Genomic DNA, 25,412 nt, shown 5'->3' on the forward strand with positions numbered 1-25,412 from the left:
TTCATCAAGATTCTCCTCTAAATCCTTTGATGGATTTATCTTGAAACCAAAAAATTTTTCCAGCAAGTATATTTTATTTGGCAGTGATTTAACAAAATATAATTGCTCTAATCTACTCCAGATTTGAGAAGTGGTCTTAGAATCATTTACCTTCCTCAAGATGCTGTCAGATAGATGTAAAATGATGGTGCTGTAGGCAATTTCATCCATGTCTTTTCTCTGCTCTTCTGTGAGACTCTCTGGAAAAGACCCATCTATGGCTTTGGCCACTTTTTGTTGCACCAGAACTGCTTTCATCTTCTGCCTCCATAAGAGAAAGTCTCCTTTCCCATTAAAGACCTCTAACTCTACCTTGGAACCCATTTAGCTTGCTGGTTCATCACTTAGGAATTTCCTCAAACAAATGGCAGGCACACGTTTCTTTCTTGTGAATGAGTATACAAGAATGCTCTGATACCACTATTGAAACTTAATTCAATACAGAACTCATCACAGCAAGCATATAGAAAGAAACAAACAAGAAGAATCACACAAAGAACACACAAATTTTACGAGGTTCGGTCTAGAAATGACCTACATCCTCGGTGAACTCCATCCAAGAAGTTCTTGCACTATGAACAAAACAGATACACCTTTGCAGCAGTTTCTCTCTTGATTTTACAGATTCTCTACACCCATAAACCACACCAGAAACCCCTTTACAACCTCTCTCTTTCTCACAAATCACTCACCCAGAATGATCCTAAACAATACCAAGAGAAAGAGAAATACAAAGAGAAAGAGGCTACAAGAAGAAAAGAGAAAACCAGAAGAAAAACTTTGATCGAGAACTAGCTGCTTCTATCATCTGTTTTTTCTGTTTCTGCAGTTAAACTATTATTTATAAACCTCCAAAACAGAAAACTAACCGCTGACTTATCATAACCACTTCCTTAAGTGCAACGGCACCGTTTCACAACTGATGCTTATAAGAAACGTTAACTTTGACCATCTCTCAATTGAATCACAACCAGCATTTATTAACATGAACTAAGCTAAGTTTATAAATTCAAATGTCTAGAATTCGTCAAGAAAATGAACAATATGTTGTCTACTAAATTTTTTACCTTATATCCATAGGTATGGTTTATCAACCCCCCAATTAAGAAGTTGAAGTAACAGATTTTTTCTTGTTAATTTCCCAACATGAATATTGCTTAGTATAGTTATAGACTTCAAAACTAACACTAACTAGCAGTTCACACTTTATAAATGTAAGATCTTGCAAAGTAGTGGGCGACAAATCCTAATGCACTAAGCAGAGCAAGTAGCCAATAAAAGTAATCAATGTGTGCTCAGTTTAAATTACCAGAAAACCAGCTATCTTGGCCTCTCCCACCAGTTGCTTCATCAATGGCTATGATAAGAAAGCTCCCAAACCATAGGATTGGCCCTGTATCTCAGTCTTGTTGGTGTGGGGAGCTTTCTAAGCAGCTTTCTTATCTCAGTTACTGAAGAAGCAAGCGGTGAGAAGGCCCACGATACCTGGTTTTCAAACAGAGGGCACCTTGATTACTTCTATTGGTTACTTGCTGAGCTTATTGCTTTAGGATTTGTTGCCAACTTGTACTTTGCAAGATCCAACATTTATGAAGTGTGAAGTGCAAGTGAAGTCTATAACTAAGCAATATTCAAGAGATGCAATCACTTTTTTGGTATTTTATTATTGGAAAATCACGTAAAAATCCTCCAAATAGATAATTTTTGAAAAGTCACTATTTAAAAATATAAGTGATACCTAGGGGTCAGTCTCAAGAATTAGTTCAAAACGGTCCATTAGACCAGTTTCACAATACAACAGTGTCTTAAGTATTTTAGTGAATTTAAAATTAACGCTTACTCTCTACATCTACTCTTCAATTTTCTTTTATCCCATGAAAAAAAATTCAGTATTCTCCCATTCTCCCTTTGGTGTCTTTTTATTATTGATCAAATTTGGAACATTGGCGAGGTAGTTAGTTTATTAAAAGTTATTACATTGATCCAATTGTGGAATTACAAGTTGCATTGGCTAGAATAGGACACTTCGCTAGGATTCCTCAAAAACCTAACCCTTTAATTATTCAGAAGCAAACCATTACATCAACAATTTAATATTAGCAATTCAAGCCCAAAAAAAAAATTAATATTAGCAAAAACGATGACTTGACCCCAAAAAAAAAAAAAAAAAAGAAAAAAAAATTATCAATCAAAAAGGAAATTGTTATCCGCTACTCAGCATAACCGTCAATTTTATGGTTATGCATGCACATCTATCATTTGTTTCATTCCATTGCTGTGATGTCATATGATTTTACAATATCAATAAAAAAAACAAGAAAAGAAAAAAAAATTAAGTGAAAAAAAAAGAAAAGAAAAGAAAGGAAAGTTGCTTTCTGTTATGATATACTTCATAGAAGACGACAGAATTGCCACGTACATTACATTTAGGACCAATAATAAATTGCCATGTACTCTTCGAATTTTGGGTTTTACATATATGTTAGTTTGACAAATTGCATCTAGAGCATTTTCAAATGACTTTTTAAAATAAAAAAAAATATATTTTTATATAAAAAATATTTTTGAGATAATTAGTAAAATTCAAAAATATTTTTTAATAAAATTTTTTATTTTTATTTTTTCTATAAATATTTATTATTTTATTTGTAGTTTTTTTTTATATAAATTATCTACTTCTTAAATATTATAATAGTGATATAAAAATATGTGCTATATTCAATTAAATTTATATAATATTGAAATAAAAAGTGGTTTTCGCTCTCTATATTTAGAGAGTCAAACCAACTCTTTATATCAAAAAGTCAAAATAAAGAGTCCATTGAATTTTTTTTTAAAATGTTATCTCTTTAAAATAAAAAATATGATATATTTAAAAAGACCTTTGGGAATGCTCTTACTCATCTAAAAACCTTCGCATGATTAAGCACTTGAAATTCATGTCCAACCTCACCGAACCCGAAGATCTGCTACTAGATGACACCATCGAGGATGTCGTTGACTACAAAGATCGCCCTGTTCTAAGATCCAAATCAGGTGGATGGAGGTCCACGGGCTTTATCATAGGTAAGAACCACTTCATCCAATCAAAATCCAATGTATTATTACTTAGTCAAACGGAAAGATAGAGAAGTTGGTTTGATAGTGTAGAAGATGTACAGGTGTGGAGGTTGGGGAGAGGTTTGCATACTATGGAATCAGCTCCAAACTCATAAGCTTTCTCACCAGACCGATTGGACAGTCCACCGCCATAGTGGCGGAGAACGTGAATGCGTGGGACGGAATGGCGTTGTTGCTGCCTTTGTTAGGAGCTTTTGTTGCCGATTCTTTTCTCGGGCGCTACCGCACCATTGTGGTGACTTCTATTCTCTATGTTCTGGTTTGTCTATGCACACTTTCTACAATTTAGACAGGCAGGATTACAATAAACCAGCCTCATCTTAATATGTATCAATTTAATAATGCCTATAATTTTTTTTTTCCCATTCCCATGAACCATTTGTATAAATTTTGCAATTTCTTTGTTGCATTATTTTTATCACGTGGATTACAATATTTAATTTTTACTCTAAAAGGCATCTCCTACTATTATGTATAACAAAATATAAAAAAGGATTTTAAAGTAATTTTTAGTATTTTGATATTTTAATTAATGTATAGACTTTTTTTCCCCTTTTTTCATCTTATAACATTTAGAGCATATTTGGCATTAAGAAAAATATTTCTAATAAAATAAAAATATCTATTCATAGAAATAAAAATATAGATTATGATTAGTATTTATATGTTTGATAATAATATTAAATTAGAATTGTGTTTAGGTTTTTCTAAATTTTTTGTCTAAAAAATTCAAATTTGATAAAATTTAATAGCTATGCTATTATTGCATCTGTTCTATCAACCACACATACTTTTGGAGAAAGATTACTTCTTTTACAAGCACATGAAGTGCTTATTTTTTTATTGGAATATGACTTCTGAAATTTTTATCAAATACATAACGATTTTTTTTTTCTCTTAATAATTTTTTTATTGGAGTTCCAAAGCACTACCACATAAGTATTAAATATGTCTTTAAGATATATAGAAAATTATAGTGACAAAATAACCAGGTATATAACAAATTAGCTTTAGCCTTAAAATAATTTTTACAATTTTTTTTCCACATTGTCTATGAATTCTTTTAACTCGGAAAATAAATTAATAAAATTCACAAATAAAGGCATATTGCTATATTTATTCCAAATATGAATTGCTCTATGTGAACAATAAGTTTCTCATATTTAATATTTAATAATTTTTTGGAATTATAAATTAATGAATATTCAGCATTGGATATATAAATATATATAATGATAAAAAGAAAATTGAGTGTATATATATATATATATATATAGATATACATGTATGTGATCCTTAGTTCTAACAGCAATTTTTAAAGAGAATATTTAATTTAGACCCTTCAATTTTACATTAATTACATTTCAATCTATATTTTTGAGAAATCATCATTAAATCTAATCTGTTAGTTTTTATTAGCTCATTTTGACAATTAAAGATCATGATTGTATTTTTTTTACTATATTATTTATTATAAAGTATTAATTTTCAATTTTTCTTCCTTTAATATTAAAATAAACTAATAAAAACTAATATATGAGTCTTTAAGGGAGATTAGTAATGAAATTCCAAAACTATGATAGATAAAAAAAAAGAAAAAAGAAAAATGTAATTAGGGTAAACCACAAGTCTAAATGAAATTTGTCAATATTTAGAAGCTAAAATTATGATACTGAATCACAGGGACTAGGTTTGTTGACCTTATCAGCTTTACAAACTTCTTACAGTTCAAGTATTTCTGAATTTCAAGTAGTATTATTCTTCGTTGGTCTGTATATGGTGGCAATTGCGCAAGGTGGACATAAACCTTGCGTTCAGGCTTTTGGAGCCGATCAATTCGATGGCCAACATCCAGAGGAGTCCAAAGGCAAAAGCTCATTCTTCAATTGGTGGTATTTTGGTCTACGTGTATGCATATTAGCATCAAATTTGATTGTAACCTACATAGAAGGAAATCTCAGTTGGGCTTTAGGTTTTGGAGTTCCTTGTATTGTAATGGTCACTGGTGTGGTCATTTTCTTGGTTGGAACTACGACCTATAGATATGCCAATATTAAACAATCTCAGAACCCATTATCGAGAATCGGTTCAGTGTTTGTTACAGCTGTTAGGAACTAGAGAATAGCACCATCTGTGCTACCAATTGAAGACGAATCTCGCGGAATATCACCTCATCAACACCAAAGTGTAGATCAATTCAAGTAAGAGCATAGATTAAAGTTTTTTCTGCACATTTATTAAAATACCAATTAATTTTTTTTCTGAATAAAAATACACACAAACTCTCAATTAAAGCTTATATACTTGTACTATTATCTAGATCGTCTAGGATAGATAATCCCAATCCTATTGCAGGTAATAGGTCGCCTACTACTGTCCAATTATGGATAATTTTGATGATCCTGAAAAAAAAAAAAAAAAAACAAGAATTATTTAGAATCCTAAATAAGAGAATTTTCATAACTTGGATGGTATTATCCAATAGGTTCCTAAACAAAGCCTTGCTTGTATCGAATGTTTTAAAGGAAGATGAAAAGAAGTATTGTAGCATTGAAGAGGTTAAAGAAGCAAAAGCTGTACTTAGACTTGTTCCAATATGGGTAACATGCTTGGCGTTTGCTGTTGTGTTTGCACAATCTTCAACTTTCTTTACCAAGCAAGGTGCTAACATGAGAAGAACAATTGTTCCCGGCTTTGAAATACTAGCTGCTGCACTTCAATCTCTCATCAGCCTTACCATCATCTTCTTTCTACCAATTTATGTTCGCATCCTTATCCCAATAGCAAGAGTGTTCACAAGAAAACCATCAGGTATCTCAATACTGCAGAGAATTGGAATCGGAATGGTATTATCTACTTTGCCACGGTAGTCACAGCTATTGTTGAGATGAAAAGGCTCAAAGTTGCCGTAGAATATGATCTGGTTGATAGGCCAAGTTCCACAATTCCAATGAACGATTGGTGGCTGGATCCGCAGTACTTATTGTTTGGGATAGCTGATGTTTTCACCTGGAGAGAAATACCCTGTGTTAGAGAAGGTTGCAAAGGATGTATATGTCATTCAAGTCTCCATTGTGGCTTTAGAGAGTGCTTTTGGCACTGGAGGCAGAATACTTGATCCTTTTAGAAGCTCTTTGACAGCTAAAATGGTCGAGGCATTGATATGTTGTCAAAATTGGCTTAATGCTTCTCTAAGTTTGTACAAATTCTTTTTAGAAGAAATTGAGTATTATGAAAGCTTAGATGCAGGTAATATAACATGCAACCGAGACAGGTTTTTGTTTATATCAAAATTGTATTATTTGTGAATGTTTTTATAATATTTGCCTTTGTTTGTTGTTACTCCAAGACCTATGCCAAAGCTAACCAGTGGCAGCAACTCTGGACAGCAGCACCAAAAAGGGGCTTTTGAATTTGGGCTTGTTTTCGGTTTAGTGGGCCTTAGCTTTTTTTGGGCCTATAATCTTGAATCTATTTTTGGGCTGGTTAGGCTGGGCCTATTTTTGGGCCTACAATTTTGGGCCAACTTTCATACCTATACCTATCTCATCCAACATTTTAGGTATCAAATGGGCAATTTATTATTTTTTTTTCTAATGGGCACATTTGGAGTGTTGAACGTTTTTGAACCTAATAATCAAATTATAGTTCTTAAACAAATAAACAAAATTGTATTTCTGTATTGTTTTTACATTTGCTACTGCATCAAATATAGGCAATTAACTAAATATTATAAGCTTAAAAGTTACAAGTTACAATACATATACAAATTTATAATACTAATGTTTAATAATGCAAATATAAATTGATCAAGAATTAAATATATATGAAAGGAAAAATTGAAGATTGCGAAATGCAGTGCCACTACCAATGCTACAGCCAAAATTGAGAATGAGAAATGCAGACACAAAACACAAATATCAAAATAACAAATTACAATTCCAAAGTGCCACTGCCCTTCTCCTACTGCCACTGCCAAATCCTCCAAAAATCCAAAGCCACTCTTCTATTGCCACTGCCAAAACCTCCACTGCCATTGTTACAAAGCCTACAATCACAAAGGAAACCAAAATAAATTAAACCAATACAGTATTAATTTAATAATGAGATGATTATTAAGAAATAAAAAATAAAACAAAAAGAGTTACTTTGGTGCTACCGTCAAGTTTCAAGTTTCAAGTTTATCCACTCGACAATGTACAATCAATCCTTTTATAAGCCCTAACCGAAAAACCTGAACAGAACCAAACCGACCAATTTTAGTCGGTTAAATATCTGGTTCCACACTTACATTGGGTCGGTTCGGGGTTCAATTTTAAAGCTAACCGAATGATCAGTTTGGTTGGATTTTTCTGGTGGAATCGATACAATCCGAACCGTGCCTAGGCTTATATCTACTGAGGAAAAAAAATTCCATCACATACCAGTCAATATATAAACACACATATAAAATAATTTGTATATATATAAACCATACTGAAATCTTTTTGGATGACTCTTTAGATTTAGGGTTGTTCCTTGTCAAAAAATCTAATTCATGAAAAAGATTATTCACTTTTGTATGAAAGAAAGGGAAAAAGAAAAGTAGAAAAAAAATGGAAGGAAGATTTGATTTTGACTTAGTGGAGATATGTTGGTGGGAGTATCCGATGGAAAGATGGAGGTGGTAAGATGCAGTTGAAAGATCAATCTTGGTAGAAACAATTGAGATATCTATCTTGGTACAAATGTGTATTTTGTTCTCAGTCTCATGTGTATAGAATAACTGGGGAAAAATAAACAACTCTACCTAATGCGAGTTAAACCCAAGGGGTTCATTTTGTCCACTTTAATGCTAGATATGGTATGGGTGTCGTATTATTTAATACCCAATTTCTTCTTGTTTTGGCATAAATGATCACAATTAACAAGTAATTACCTGTAATATCACCAACCCTAATCTATTATTTATTCTTTCTTCAATTCTTTCTCTATGTTTTATAAATTGGTTTAAATGATTATAGGATTTCAATGCATTTTATATAAAAATACATTAAGCCTGGTCCATTTATGGAGTTTCTAAGCCATGATCTAAATTTTTTTTATGAGAAAAAACTTTTCCATCTAATGAAGAAGTGAACAATTAATCGTATATATGGCTGTATTGTCCATTGTATTACTTCTTATATGTGAAAATTGTATTGACCAATATAGAGAAATTGAAAGAGAGACAAAATTTCACCAAATCTTTTTTTTTTTCTTTTCCTTTTTGTAAAAAAGAGAAAGATTAATTAAGATGAGCAAAGATAAAAGTTATAGAAGTTGAGAGAGAAAGAACCTAAAAAAAAAAAAAAAGAAAAGATTTTGGAAATAAGAAAATAAGAAAGAGAAAGACTAATAGAAATGAAAAGAGAAGAAGAAAGTGAAAGTCGGAAAAAAAAAATCTTTGGTACTATCTAGATGTGGGTTTCTTCCATGTAGACTTTTATTTATTTATTATTATTATTTTAATTTTTGATTTCTTAAGAAGTTTAGAATATGGGTATTTAGGTTCATCTAGTTCCATGTATGGCCAAAATTCTAATTTTAAAAACACATAGTTAGTTTCTAATAAAGGTCTTGCCATATGGACATTTGTGCCAAAACCTCCCACAAAAAATGGTGTTAAAGATGGGGAACTGGTACGCCTTGTATAATATAATCTAATCCAAAGTTGTTATTTAATATTTCAAATGCGCCCTAATGAATAGAAAGGATTCATTAGCCATTTACCATTCCTAATTGTGATTTGTTCTCTATGTTTCGATACTGATTGAGGTAAACATACAATTCAACTCAGTATTTTAGCTTATAAAAATTTGCCAAAACACAAAAACTGACTTAATAATATAAAAATTAGATTCCCCACTTTAAAATAAGTTGGAGAATGCAATAACTCGTATTGGGAAAACGCTTAAAATTTAAATTTTTGTATTGTTTGACTGGGTTTACAGAGTTTTGACTTTTAAGTGGGATTAAGTTTCACCTTTTCTTACGATAAAATTTAGTCTGACTCTTGTACCAATACATAGAGCTCGTCGATATGAGTTCGTAAATGTTTAAAACGCCGATATCAAAGCAATTGTTTAAAAGTTATGGTAAAAAAAAAAATCAGTGGCATTTTTGTTAAATATGGTGCATATAAATTAGGTTAAAATTAGGTCTTGTTCTTCCTTTCCCTTTCAAAAATAGTAGCCACCATTGTTCTCTCTTTATCACAACTTTTCTTTTTCTAGAAGCTCGTATACTCTTTAATTTCTCTCCACCAATCTCCCTCATCTGGTGTTCAATTGAGGATTTGTTTGAACCATTGGAAACCTTGCATAAGCGACATCTTACTGAATCTAGCCGAAATCTCATTGGAAAGTTCTTAGATCCATTTTCTATTCAATGAAATCTTAGTACTTTTAGTAAGGGAAAATGGTATTATCCACATGTTTCAAGTTTGCAAATTTGTTTTTAGCATCCACCAAGTCTAAATATGCCTATATCTTGCCTAATAAAGAAATAATTACTCTACATCTCTCAAGCTTTGTTTTGATATATAGATTGCATATTTTGGTCACATTCTAAGAAAATTAAATTTTGAAGGTTTTGGGTAAAATGGGTTGACCAAATTTCGATCATCATGGTGTTTTTCAATGACTTAGCTTGACCATTTTAGGTTCCAAGTATTTCATAAAAACTTTCAAAAGTTTATTTGATTATAATTATAAAAATAATAAAAAACTTCAATTATAAGGTCCATGGGTTTTGGGTATTTTGGTAGAACTAGACTGTTTGATACTTGATATTAGGATTTTTGGGCTTATAAAAGTGAATTAGGAAGTTGAAAATACACTTGTAGGGTTGTATATTCTTTTAGAAACTAATTTAATATTTTGGTATTGTTTTAAGAATTTACAGCGATGTTCAAGGTGATCCTACAATGGATAAAGTTTGAGTTAAAGTACGTGAGTAAACTTTTACTTTCAAAAATGATTTTGGAGAATTTTTGTATTTGATTATTTTACATATTATACCTGGAAACTATTATTATTTTCACATATCTCATAATTGAAGTTTTTCATTATTTTCATAACTCCAACCATTCTAGTCACCATGGTGGTTTTTGATGACTTAGTTTGGCCATTTTAGGTTCCAAGTATTTCCTAAACAGTTTTGAAAGTTTAATTGATTGGAATTATTAAAATAATGAAAAACTTCAATTATGAGGTTTATGTGTTTTGGGTATTTTGGTAGAATTAGACTGCTCAGTACTTGACATTAGGATTTTTGGGCTTATAAGAGTGAATTAGGAAGTTTAGATTGCACTTGTAAGGTTGTATATTTTTCAGAAATAAATTTAGTATTTTGGTATTGTTTTAGGAATCTATAGGGTTGTTCGAGGTAATCCTACCATGGATAGAGTTTGAGCTAAAGTACATGAGTAAACTTTTACTTTCAAAAATGATTTGGGGAGTTTTTATATGTGATTATTTTACATATTATGCCTGGAAGCTATTATAATCATATACTTTACCTTATGCATGGGAAAATGTTTGATTATCATTTTTGGGTATATTGCAAGGATTATTTTATGGAATTATGTTTTTAGTATATGATTTTATACATACATACACGTATAGTCTTTCTATGGTCAAGTCTAATCTAATCAACATGGTGATATCCAAAAACATGGGAAAATAGCTAGCTATTGGATTTCAAAGAATCACACGAACGGCTCACATTCTTCCTTGTCACATTGGAGAAAAAAATTGCTTGACAAAAAACATTCCTTTAACCTTCTTGCTATTCCTTTCCTTCCCATTTGCATCACTGTTTCACCTAGACCTCACTATTTCAATATATATATATATATAAGAAAAAAAGGAATCTTAACACCCTCGATCTCCCCCACCCGAAAAAAAAAAACCAAAAAAAAAAAAAACACTCCTTATAAGCCTTCCCTTTCACTAAGATTGATTATATTTAACAAACCAACTTCCTCAACCTTTTTCTCTTTGGTGAATAACCAGTTTCCTCAACTTATTGATGTAACCTTTAACCTAAGCCTTAAATCGATTTGGGATTGTCGAGGAGAAAGCCTGGGCAGTGGAATCAATGTACGAAGTGGGAGATGGTGGAAGCAAAGGAAAAGAGAAAAGGTGGGTGGGCTGAATTTTAAGATTTTGAAATGGTGAGGTTTGTGTGGAACGGTGGTGCGAGCTGGAAGGAAAGGAATAGAAGGAAGGAAAGGAATGTTTTTTGTCAATTTTTTCTCACGTGAAAGAGCTTTGATTTGAGCTGTCGGTGCCTTGCAATTTGAATTCAATGGCCATAATTTTTTCTAGTTTTTGGACTGTACCAATTTGATTTGGTCGAACTTGATAATAGAAAGACTCTACATATATATATATATATATAATTGTACTTATGGGAATATTTTATTAAGATGATTATGTATAATATCGATGAATTATATCTATATATATATTGGATTATGAATTGGATATAGGTTTGTGAATTTATTTGTGCACCATACTATACAATGGTTATGAATTTGATGAATCATGGTTATGCGTGATTTATTAGTCATCCTTTGCTTGATCATGTGATTCTTAAGATTGTATAGGAGGTCTTAGTTTGCAATGTCTCTAGGAAAAATGCTCATATTGACAATTTCCTCCTCATCCAGTAGTATACGATACATTAAGATGCTAAATATGGTTGAGTGATAGGTTTGGTATGTGATATGGTACGCAAGAGATTGGATATTTTGGATTATGAATATAATGTCTATTTATGATACCTTGAATTATGGATAAAATGCTTATTTATACTTATGCTTACTTATATGAAATCCAAGCTTTATTTTATTAAACGGTTATAGTATTCATTAATATTATTATATTTTCCTATGAGATATGTGATATACTTGGGTGTTGGGAAATTACCAGGGTTTTGCAAAATCATTTTCCAAAACAAGGGGCATTTGAAAGACTGATCACAACGCCTTAAAGGAATTGGTTTTAATTAAATGTATTTATTTTTCAAAAATTTATATTCACTCACCGAGTTTATCTTATAGTTTTATGTTTTTATTTGTCTCCTAATATTCAAGTGATAGGTTTTATACATCAAGTCTAGGCATCTTCATTGTTCGTATATTATTCCGTTGCTGGTATATTTTTCTTTTTCTTTTCCTTTGACTTTGATGATATTATGTATTATTCCTTTTACCGATTCTAATACATAAATTATATTAAGCACTTTAAATATTTTGCATTTGCTCATTTGTGCTCCTTAAACTGCTTTAGTGGATTGATCCATATATGTAAAACCCTTTTGTTGTTTGTGTTGAGTCTAAAATTATTGTAGTTGTTATTGTTATTGAGAAATATTTCAAAAGTATTTTCTTATATATAAACACTTTTGTGATTAATATTTTATTATATAGGAAATGTTCTGCTGAGATTTTGATAGAGATTTCAGTGGGGCTTTTCCTAGATAGGACCACTTTAGGTGTCCAAAAAAGATCCAGAAAGCAATTTTTCAAGTAAATTTCAGAAGGTGCCCTTTAGGTGCACCTAGTATGTATTACATCATGCTTATGTGAAATCACTTGAAAACGACTTGTTAAGTTATCATATGGAGATAGGTTAGTCCGGGTTCATTAATTAAATTGTCTTGTAATCTTTCACCTAATCCGTTAATTCATTAGGCATATATATAATTTCAAAAATTCAAATTTTACTATAGCTTTCAAATGACAAAATGATCTTTTTTTAGTCTTGCATAATGTATTTGTTTGTTTGATGTTCTAAAATAAATAAATTAAAAAGACACAAATAAATACACATTGAAATAATAAATTAAATATTTTTAAAATATTATAATACCTATAAAATTATGAAATTATTTTTCATAATATGTCTAACGGGTTTATTGTCTGTTTCATATTTCATTTGTTAAAACTCACTACCTTATTGGATCTTATTAGATGATATTGATATGGACCCAATATGATACCATCAACCCGAACTAGTGAGTTCATTGATTCATAACCGACCTGATTTGTGAATAACCAATTCAATCCAAATTGATTTTTTTCAATTCAAACCAAACCAATCTATACATGAAATTCAATCCAAACTAAACTAATAGTAATTTGGACAATTGGTTTTGTAAGTTGAGGTTTTTTTTCTTTTTTTCTTTTTTTGATTTTTGGGCTTTTTCACTAAAAGTTTTGGGATTTTTGAATTTTAAATTTTAGACAGCAACCTTTGGCTATTAGGCTTTTTTATTATATAGAATACTTATTTTTCTAAAATGCATCGATTGTCTAAAAAAAAAGAATACATAGAAATATGTAAGCATGAAAACAAAAAGAAAATGAGTTAAAGCTTTTAATATCACGTTACAATCATATAACCGATCAATAAAATAAAAGATTATAACATAAAATTTAAATATATATATATATATATAATTCGATTATTTGTATTGTTAATCAGTTTGGTTTAGATAAGTTTCAGCGGATTTTTTTACCCCAAAAGTTGGACCAAGCTGAACCAATAATTGGTTTTTGATTTTTAAAATGATCCAATTCGATTACACTAAAAAATCGAACCAAAGAAATTGGATTTGATTAGATTGGTCCATTTCTTTGGTTAGTCAATTTTTTTGCACACCCCTAACCTACAAATATGCAGGTTCATGCCATGTTATTGTTTTATATGGGACTTTGCTAGACTACTTTTAGGTTAGAGTAATTACATATTGCTACTATAATTGTGAAAAATTATCTATTTATGAACCCTAACAATGTTCTATTCACACTGCAAAGTTATTAGGCATATACATTCTACATATATCTACATTAAATTTTATTTTTTCTTCTTACACTAATAAATATATCAAATTTATCCTAAGAATGCTATATATGTAAACTAAACAATATAGGTCCACTAGACACATGTATACTATAATGTATACATTTTTCCGATTTATATAATATGGAGTTATGTTTTCATGTATTATTAAAAATGCAGTATATTTAACATGGATGATATTGGTTCGCCTAACATATATATATTGAAGTGCACACAATTATTTGATTTATACAACCTAAGCTTATATTTTCATATGTTGTTAAATGCGCAATATATGTAACTTGAATAATATTAGTTTGCTTGTTATATGCAACATGAATAATATTTGTTTAATTATTCTAAGATATTCTTGACATTTTATTGATGGATATTGTTAGAATATAACAAAATTATTAAAAATGTTGTGTATTGAAATAATTTTATTAGTGTAAATAAAATCATGGGTTATTGGCAAGATTGCCTCTCAACGTTTACCTTCACTTGCTCTCTGGCCCCTAACTCTTTTTCGTTGGCATTTTATCTTCCAACCTCATATTCAGTTTGCACTCATGGGATATAACCTATTTTCCATCCATTAGTTGTTAAAAAAATGCACATGTGTGGGACATGCATGTCTTTTAAACCTTATTTACATCTTCTTCAACATTAGTTTCTTCTGAAAATATATTCTATAGTCTTCAACCTGAGATTTGCTAGAAGAACATTGGAAGCAGGAGATGATGATGGAATTAATGCATTGCTGTTGGAAATATATTAACCCTAAATAATTCATAAATGAAAATATATTTAATAAATAACAATTAAAAATATATAAAAGGTTTTAAATTTTCTTGTCTTTGCTTTATTGCATAATAAATTTTAACATTAACAATAAAATAATAAGAAAGATATGTTTATCCATATTTCTTTTTATGTAATCCTAATGTTTATCCAACACATTTAGATTTTTACTCTTGAAAAGAAAAAATTATTAAAATAAAATAAATAATTATCTGCAATTATAAATCCAAAAACTTAGTTATTTAACAAAATTTCTAAACCCTAATAAGAAATTGTAAAATGAAAAAAAAAAAAACACAAAAAAGAAGAAGCCCTATTGCTGTGAAATACTGATGTAAAATTGAAGCTTTGCTAAATGCTAACAGAAAATCCAAGCTTTTTACTAGGGGATAAAAGACTATATGGATTAAATACCTTAGTTTGGGTGATTTTCTATGGCTTTCAAACTCATACCCAAATCTATCACTAATAATCTCACCTGTTTGGAGATGAAAGCTGTTGGTCATGAGATAAAGCTCAATTCCAGCTTCTAGTATTAATTGAAGACTTTATATAGAAATCTCACCTAACTTATCTAATCTTTAACAAGCATAATTTTCAAAATTTCAATCCAATTTCTAGACAACCCAAGATGGCAAGAAACAATCTAATTTGGTCATAAACATTGAAGGTTGAATAACTCTATTGTTAACATTGAACATCATCTTCTTCCCTTAGCACATCTCCATCACAAATCAATATTAAATTTTCTAGTTTTCTTTTTCCTTTTTATTTTTAAATGAACTCTCTCTATTTCAAAATAAATCCCTAAAATCCAAAATTTTAAAGGAACTTGGAAAAAGGATTATAGGCTATTATTAGCAAACACAATTTTAGGACTTCGAAATCCTAATTTCAATTTTGCATTTGTGTATATTAATAGGAACTGGGGAGAGGAAAAACAAAAGAAAAAAGAAAATGTTTATCAAGGCCATCTAATTTTTTGCATTAGTATTTGTTTTAATTAAAGGATGCAATTACCAATTTGCCCTTATTTTTGTTAAAAGTAACAAAACAAACTAATGGTAGGGAGAATATATGATATTATTAAAACTAGAAGGAGCAAGTTAATATATTTCCAAAACCAAAGGGCATAAATGATATTAATCCTAAACAAAACAACTTAACATAAATGTGATTGGTCTCCATGTTGTCTTTTGAGACAAGTAGGTCCATTAATGGAACATTAAGACTAGCATCTATTCCAAGGCCCTTCAACTAAAATGTTGACAGAATTAAACTTGTAAACCATGGAGAATCCATTTATGATGGCCCACTACTAGAAGTAGATCTAAATATTTGATGTCTTATGTGGTGATGCCTCCTTAAACTAACTGCTTTCATATTGGATGTTTCATTCAAACCATCAACTCACATAGTTGCTGCCTAATTAACACCCACAACTCTCATACTTAACGTATTATTGAGGTCGTTACATACCATATTTGATGTCTCATTGGGAACTTCGTCCCCTATATTTGCTTCTTTGCCATTATTCTTTTTCTTTTTTTGTTGGTATTACAACAATACACAATACAAAAATTGTACAATTTATTTTATTTTATTTTTTTTAATGTACAAGTGTTGAAAAGTAACTTCATCTAAATAAACAAGTGCTAACCAAAATAGGTTTTCTAAACCTATATTTCAGCCATAATTGTTTTTGGCAAATTTAGGAAAGCTGTGTAATTTATTTTACCTACTTAAAGGCACATAAGTCATGAATAAAGGACAGATTACAATTTTGATCCAAGGTGAGAGTGATTCTCTTGGTTCTTTAAGAACTATATCGAACTTTTAAAGCTTTTTTTGTGGAGTTCAAATCTGACTTAGCAATAGGTTATTTCGCATCCTATTGTGGCATCTTCGCCATACCAAAGTTCTTACCTCGAATACAAATAAAAGGTCGAGGTCTTCCATTGATAACTTGTAATTAGAGGGTCCAAATCAATCTTTGTTATGAGTTTAGAGGCAAGTCACTCTAGGTTTGTTTCAATTTGGTATCAGAGCCTAGTTCTAATTATAGGTTTGATGTATCTATTTTTTTCCTTTTCGTTTTCGTTGTTTTTATTGGTTTTTTGCGATTTTTAGCATTAGGTTAGAAATTGCATCTTTGATTTCTTCGGTTATTCTTATCCGTTCGGTTGCCGCATTTTTCTTTGCATCCTTTTTGTTTCTCTTCATTCATCCGATCAGATTTTATAAAAAAAAAAAAAAAAAACATTCTAGTTGTTCAAATCAATCGAACATAATTAAAAAAAAAAAATTATTTGTTAGCCGATTTTCCTAACCCTTGTGGTCGATGGCTTGGTGTTGTTTTCGTTGAAGTTTGGTGCGATTGGTATTGTTGCTTGTTTGATAAGTTTGTTCTTGCTGTTTGAATGCAGAATACAGAATTATCCTTGAATTATCCTTAAAATTTTTCTTATTCTTGTGGTTTGTGGCATTGAATTATTGAGCTTTCAAGAGAAAATAGGTGGTGAAAATTTTCGATTGATTTGAGAAGCACGAAAAACATGCCAAAATCAATGCCCGAAAATAAGGTTTGTTGATTATTCATTAATTCCACTTTGCAAATTTGATTCTAATTTGTTTTTAACATTCTAGTTTATTTTTCCCAAATTTCTTATTGAAAATTGAATCTATCATCGTTGTCTTTTCCTTGTTACTTTTCGTTCTAATTGTCTTCTTAGCTTTTCTTTCATAACCGTTTGGTAGGTCTATTTGGATTGTTACTTGTTAGTTTGATTTAATTTGAAATTAGTTTGCAAAGAACCAAATAGAATAACTAGAGTGGTAAAAGGCAAGAGAGATGAGAATTATAAAGGGAAAACCTGAAATATAACTATAGTACAAACACAAGTGAATTGGAACCTTGAATTTGAGCGAAACATGTGAGGGAGTGTTTTAAGGTCCTTTTTTTTACTAACAATTTTTGCAGAAAAATCATGTCTCACGACAAAAGTAAAGAAAGCATGGAAGGAACCCCAGGTGTGGCTGATCCGAAGTTATACATTCAAGCCTTTAAGGGAGAACTCCAAATAACCCTACGGTTGGAGATCGGGTAGACCCATGATAGGTTGGATAGGATAGAATCATTAATCCAAACACCATAGCAATGATCACCATAAATGTTCACTCATGGTCGTGATAGAGGAAGAAATTCTCCAAGAAGGGAAGATTTGGAACGAATTGGAGATGACTATGAGGAAGAAGAAGAAGACATTAGCTCAAGTACCAACCAATTCCATGGAAGAGAAAGATTAGACCGAGGTAATGATTATGGAGGAATTAAGATGAAAATACCATCATTCTAAGGTAAAAGTGAGCCAGAAGCTTATCTTGAGTGGGAGAAGAGATTGAGATGGTATTTGATTGTCAGAACTATTTGGAGGCAAAAAGGTTAAATAAGCCACTGTTGAATTCATGGACTATGCTATTGGATGGTGGGACAAAGAGACACTTTTTAGGAGGCAAGTGGGACAAAGACCTATAGATACATGGGAGGAGATGAAAGCTTTGATAAGGAAGCGTTTCGTACCTAGCCATTACTATATGAGCATTTTTCAAAAGCCACAAAGCTTGTCTTAAGGAAGTAGGAGTGTGGAGGACTATTATAAGGAGATGGAAATCCTTATGATGAAGGCTAATGTTGAGGAGGATAGGGAGGCTGCTATGGCACGTTTCTTAGCTGGTTTGAATAGGGAATTAGCAAATCAAGTGGATTTGCAAATTATGTGGAGATTGAAGAGATGTTGCACATGACCATCAAAGTAGAGCAACAACTCAAAGAAGGGACACCGCAAGATCTACTATTGCTCAAAACACTTGGAAAACAAACCCATCCACATGGAAACCCAATCAGCCTAAGTTTGAAGATAAAACCACCACACGGCCTAGATTCAAAGCTAAGGCTGAACCATCCTCATCCAAACAAGTAAGTAAATCATATTCATTTTCAACTAGAAATCGAGACATCATGTGCTTTAAATGTCAAGACAGAAGTCATATTGCAAGTCAATATCGAAACAAAAGGGTCATGGTGATTCAAAAAATTAGAGACATTGAATCTGAAAAGGAAGAGTCAGATAATGAATCCATGCCACCATTGGAGGACATTGGTGATGAAGATGAAGATGATTACAAGTATCCAGTTTGTGGGGACTTATCACTGGTTGCGAGGAGAGCTTTAACTGTGTAAAAAGATGAGAAAGAAGTGCAATGAGAGAACATCTTTCATACTAGGTGCAAAGTCAAGGATAAGATATGTAGTATAATTATTGATGATTAAAGTTGTACTAATGTTGCTAGTGTTACTATAGTTGAAAACATAGGTTTACCCACTATGAAGCATCTAGAACCATATAAGCTACAATGGCTTAATAATTATAGAAAGTTGAAGGTGAAAAAGCAAGTGAAGATTGCATTCTCTATTGGTGATTATGAAGATGAGGTTATTTATGATGTGGTGCCAATGCAAGCTGGTCATTTGCTTTTGGGTCGACCACTGCAATGTGATGGAGATACTAACCATCATGGTCGTACTAACAAGATTGTCTTCAACTTAAAGGGTAAATGAGTGGTGCTTATGTTAATGACTTCTAAACAGGTTTTTGATGACCAATTAGCTTTACAAAGGAGGAGAGAAGCTGAACAACAACAAAATCAAGCTGTGTCCAACAACCAAGAGAAGAAAAAAAGTGGTGAGGCTGAGAGTGTGAAAGATAAAGAAAAGAAAAAGAGTGGAAAGAAAAAAGAAAGTTTTATGCAAAACAGAGTGAAATAAAGAAGGGTTTTTGTTGTAGAAAGCCTATGATTATAATGACGTATAAAGAAGCATGTATGAATCATTTAACTAACCCTGATAAATCTGATTTTCCTAGTTCTATTGTTTCTCTTTTGTAGGGGTTTGATGATGTCTTTCACGAAGAGATTCTAAGTGGGTTACCACCATATAGAGGGATTGAACATCAAATTGATTTTGTTTTAGGATCAACAATTCCAAACTAGACAGCTTATAGGAGTAATCCAAAGGAGACAAAGGAGCTTCAAAGGCAGGTAAGTGAATTGCTTGAAAAGGGGATATGTTAGAGAAAGCATAAGTTCATGTGTTGTACTTGTGTTATTAGTCCCTAAGAAAGATAGAACATGGAGAATGTGTGTAGATTGTAAGGCTATTAAGGATATAACTGTCAAATATCATCATCTTATATTCCTAGGTTATATGGCATGCCTGATGAATTGTATGGTGCAAGCATGTTTTCAAAAATTGATCTTAGGAGTGGTTATCATCAAATACGAATGAAGGAAGGTGATGAATGGAAAAGCATTTAAAACAAAGCATGGTTTGTATGAATGGTTGGTCATGCTATTTGGGTTAATTAATGCCCCTAGTACTTTTATGAAACATATGAATCATGTTTTGCGTGCTTACATTGGAAAGTTTGTGGTTGTGTACTTTGATGATATCCTTGTATATAGTAGGAGTTTAGAAGAGCATATAGGGCATCTTAGGTTAGTATTAAATGTTTTTAGGAAAGAAAGACTTTATGCCAATCTTAAAAAGTGTGACTTTTGTCAATCTGAGCTTGTTTTTCTAGACTTTGTGACTAGTGCTGCAGGTATCAAAGTTGATTAAGAAAATGTGAAAGCCATTCAAGAGTGGTCCACACTTACTAGCATCACTCAAGTTAGAAGCTTTCATGGTTTGGCTAGTTTCTATCGAAAGTTTATTAAAGACTTTAGTACAATTGCTACACCTTTGATAGAGGTTATTAAGAAGAATGTAGGTTTGAAATGGGAAGAAGCTCAACAAAGGTCTTTTAATTTATTAAAAGAAAATCTAACAAATGCTCCTTTATTGGTGTTGCCTAACTTTTTCAAAACTTTTGAGATTGAATGTGATGCTTCAGGAATAGGTATAGGTGCTGTTTTGATGCAGGAAGGAAAACCAATTGCATATTTTCAGTGAAAAGCTAAGTGGGGCAGTCTTAAACTACCCAGCTTATGACAAAGAGCTATATGCTTTGGTTAGAGCATTGGAGATATGGCAGTACTGCTTATGGCCTAAAGAGTTTATGATTCATATAGATCACGAGTTCTTGAAGCACATAAAGGGATACGGAAAGCTAAATACGTGCCATGGCAAGTGGATGGAATTCTTTGAGACGTTTTTCTATGTTATTCGCTATAAGCAAGGTAAAGAAAATATTGTAGCTAATGCATTATCCCGCAAGTATGTACTACTTTCTACTTTGGATGCAAAATTACATAGGTTTGATCAAATTAAAGAATTATATGCTTAAGATCATGACTTTAGTGAAATTTACAAACTTTGTGAAAAGCATGCTGAGGGAAAGTTTTATAGATTTAATAGATTCTTGTTTAGAAAAAAAAAACTTTGTGTGCTAAGTTGTTCTTTGTATAATTTACTTGTTAGAGAATCTCATGGTAGGGGATTAATTGGGCACTTTGGAATAGCTAAAACCTTAGTTGTTCTACCATAACACTTCTATTGACCACATTTGAAAAGAAATGTAGAAAGAATTTGTGATAGATGCATTAAATGTAAGCAATCTAAATCACGGTTACAACCACATGGGTTGTACATGCCACTTCTTATACCTAATCATCCTTGGGTAGATATTTCTATGAACTTTGTTTTAGGCTTGCCTAAAACAAGGAATGGTAGGGATTCAATTTTTGTGGTTGTGGATAGGTTCTCTAAAATGGCACATTTTATTGCATGTCATAAAACCAATGATGCATATCATATTGTTGATTTATTTTTTAAAGAAATTGTTAAGTTGCATGGAATGCCTAGAAGAATCGTGTCTGATAGAGATGCCAAATTGTTGAGTTACTTCTGGAAAATATTGTGGGAGAAGTTGGGAATTAAATTATTGTTTCCTACTACTTGTCATCCACAAATTGATTGACAAACAGAGGTAATAAATAGAACTTTGTCTACTTTGTTGTGTGCTTTGATAAGTAAGAATATCAAAAGTTGGGAAGAATGTTTATCTCATGTTGAATTTGCTTACAATACATTTGTACATTCAGCCACTAATTTTTTACCTTTGAAATTATATATGGTTTTAATCATTTAACTCCATTGGATTTAACACCTTTACTTTTGAATAAGCATGCGAATTTATATGGAAAAACAAAGCTGATTTTGTTAGGAAACTACATGAGAAGGCTAGAGCTAACATTGAGAGTATAACCAAACAATACATGAAGCAAACAAATAAAAGGCGCCAACAAATTGTTTTTGAGCTTGGAAATTGAGTTTGGTTGCATTTGAGAAAGGAAAGATTTCTAGCACAAAGAAAGTCTAAACTCATGCCACGTGGAGATGGTCCGTTCCAAGTATTGGAAAGACTTAGTGACAACGCTTACAAATTAGATTTTCTAGGTGAGTATAATGTAAGTATTAAATTTAATGTTGCTGATTTATTTATTTATTGTGCAAATGAAGATTTCAGGACAAATCATTTTCAGTAAGAGGGGAATGATGAGGACATGACTAAAAGCACCTTAAGATAGAATCCAAAGCCACTTCAAATCTCTACAAGACTAATAACCAGGGCTAGAGTAAAGAGGTTTAAAGAAGCACTAAATGGTCTAATTCAAGAGATGTTCACATCTCAAGAAAACAAGTTCATTATTGAAAATGAATTAAAATCACAGTCCATATGATTAGGACGGAAGATGCCAACATGAAAGAGAGCTTAATGCATAGAATCCTAAAACATGGTGATGGGGTACATTTTGATGACATGGATGGTGATGTAGCATCATATGATGACATGACACTTTTGCCATGTGGAGGGTAATATGCGCCGACATGGCATTCAACTAAGTTTGGCCGAATCTTATAATTAGGAAACAATAAATTTTTATTTATGTCTTGATTGGATTTTGGCATGTTGCCTATTTTACTTTTCCAATTTAGTTTTATTAGGTTTATAAATTACTTTCCTATTTTTGTTAGAGTTGACTGGTCAAGTAATTAAAGGCCATTCAAATTAGATTTCCTAAACCTAACCAAAATAGGTTTCCTAAATCTAACCAAATTAGGATCCCTAAACCTAAATTTCGGCCATAATTGTTTTTGGCAAATTTAGAAAAGTTTTGTAATTTATTTTGCCTATTTAAAAGCACATAAGTCATGAAAAAAAAGCATATTACAATTTTGATTCAAGATGAGAGTGATTCTCTTGGTTCTGTAAGAACTATATCGAACTTGTAAAGCTTTATTTGTGGAGTTCAAATCTGACTTATCAATAGGTTATTTTATACCCTATTGTGGTGTCTTCACCATACCAAGGTTCTTACCTCGAATATGGGTAAAAGATCGAGGTCTTCCATCGATAAATTGTAATTAAAAAGTCCAAGTTAATCTTTGTTACGGGTTTAGAGGCAAGTTGCTCTAGGTTTGTATCAATAATTATTCACTTTTTATAGCACACCAACCCACCATATCACTAATAATTACTTTAGCCCTGACAATTGTTCATGGGCAACAATAAAAAAAATTCCATTTGAATTAGTAACTTAACCATATAAATTGCCCACAACAAACTCATTTAGCTTTTAGGTAAAGCATTCATTCAATAACCATGGCCAACATCCATCATCTTACATATCTATTAGTTTGGAAAGAAAAAATGTTTGAGGTGGGAACTATATCAATGGCAAGGCCATCTTAACCCTGATTAAGACCCTAAGCAAAAATAACAATAAATTTTAAAACTAATTTTAATTTTTTTTATCTATTTGTTTATTTTTTCCATTTTAAGATGTAAAGTTATCAATTAAATCTTTATATTATTTATTGATGATAAAATCTTTTTCAACCTATTAACAACCTTGTAGAAGTGCAAAAAAGGATAGTTTAATTCAATACCATCAAGTTCCATTAAAAAAAAAAAAGAAAAACACAATTTTATAACATGAACTACAACAATAACTTGTAAACTAAAAACATGAATTCATGCAAAAAATAAAAAAATAAAGTGTAAAACATAAAAAAAAAAAGAAAAAAAGAAAAAGAAAGGCTATGAGCATGAGCAATTGAATATGAATATATTAAATAAATAGCAAAAAATATTAAGATCACACTCTTTGTGGCCCTTTGGATTTTAATATGAAATATATATATATATATAGAGAGAGAGAGAGAGAGAAATATTTTCTTTTTTGCAAAATAATATAAGGAAATTTTTTTGAGCCCCCTTTTTTTTGTGGCGCCCTAGACATAGGCCTTAATGACCTACACCTTCAACTGACCTTGATCAATGAGAAAGGCTGAGATCAGGGGTTCTAGAAGGGATGGCTATTAGAGCTTTGTTTTGCATAAAAAAAAAAAAAAAAAAAACAACTTTTAGGATAGTTGAACCCATTATATAAATGCCATAATTATCCTTTTAATTACAATTGGACCAAAAAAAATTCAACAAATTAAGGTAAAAATAATGTTATATATATATCAAGTTGGGATTACTTATTCAGATTAACCATCATCATCACCACTCCTATTATTATTAAGCTTTATTTTATCCACATTATTATACACTATAATAGTAACTCATTTATGTATCTTATATTATTTTTAAATATATTTTTAAAAAAATTATCATAAAAATTAAATACTTAAAGAACTCAAACCTTACCACATCAAGATTTATGCCTTACGTCAAAACATCATTGACCTCCTCAAGGTTTAATAAAACATCATTCACCTCCCTAAAGTTATTTAATTCATCATTCACCTCCCTAGAGATTAGTATCTGTTAGCAAATTTTATATTTTAATTTATTTAAATTATAAAAGTCTATTTACACCTATATAGATTAAAATTAATATTAATTTAATATTTGTCATTTTACCATTGTGTTACAATCCTTTTACCAATATATGGCACAAATTATGATATATATTACCTTATATATGTACATATATTAAAAAAATTATTCTACCAATTTTGAAAATTTTAGTATTAATATTTATTTTGTTAATTATGAACATGAAATGAAATATCACATATAAAATACTTACTAACAGAAATTCAAAGTTTAAATCATTAATTAAATATTTCATTCATTGTTACATTCAAAATGTGAAATATATACATTTATGTATGATCATCTCTTACAACCAAAGGTTCAAATCTTTCATTCGATAAAGACCATACAAGAACGGGTCATAATCCAAACTTTTACAGTGTGATAAAAAGAGATCCTTCCATGTATGCCAACACAACTATAGCCATCATAGTTGGATTAAAGAATAGTCTTCATACTTGTAATCAAAATTTACAAAAGGAATAGATCTTTATACAAAAGATTTCACTAATAGCCTTAAAAAAAACTTCAATTATAGCCATCAAAACAAGAAAGCATAAGAAATGAATTTCCTCCCACATCACTGACCTTGTTCTTGTTTAGTTTGACTTATTCTTGAACATGTTAGTTGCATGTCATAAAAGCAAGTTAATAAGTCCAACAAAAAAAAAGTTAATAAGAAAATAAAGAAAAT

The 25,412-nt window shown here is 30.8% G+C and overlaps 1 long non-coding RNA gene and 1 pseudogene across 1 annotated transcript; both read left to right on the forward strand.

Moving 5' to 3' along the window:
• Positions 1-3,059: 3,059 nt before the first annotated feature.
• On the forward strand, positions 3,060-3,571 carry LOC132799310 (uncharacterized). Its single transcript, XR_009638690.1, has 2 exons — positions 3,060-3,105; positions 3,201-3,571. It is a non-coding gene; the product is annotated as an uncharacterized LOC132799310 (long non-coding RNA).
• Positions 3,572-4,600: 1,029 nt separating this feature from the next.
• On the forward strand, positions 4,601-6,377 carry LOC107417094 (protein NRT1/ PTR FAMILY 5.10-like; annotated as a pseudogene).
• The last annotated feature ends 19,035 nt before the right edge of the window (positions 6,378-25,412 follow it).

This window comes from Ziziphus jujuba, chromosome 4 (genome assembly GCF_031755915.1).
Source record: "Ziziphus jujuba cultivar Dongzao chromosome 4, ASM3175591v1".
Lineage (NCBI taxonomy): Eukaryota > Viridiplantae > Streptophyta > Magnoliopsida > Rosales > Rhamnaceae > Ziziphus > Ziziphus jujuba.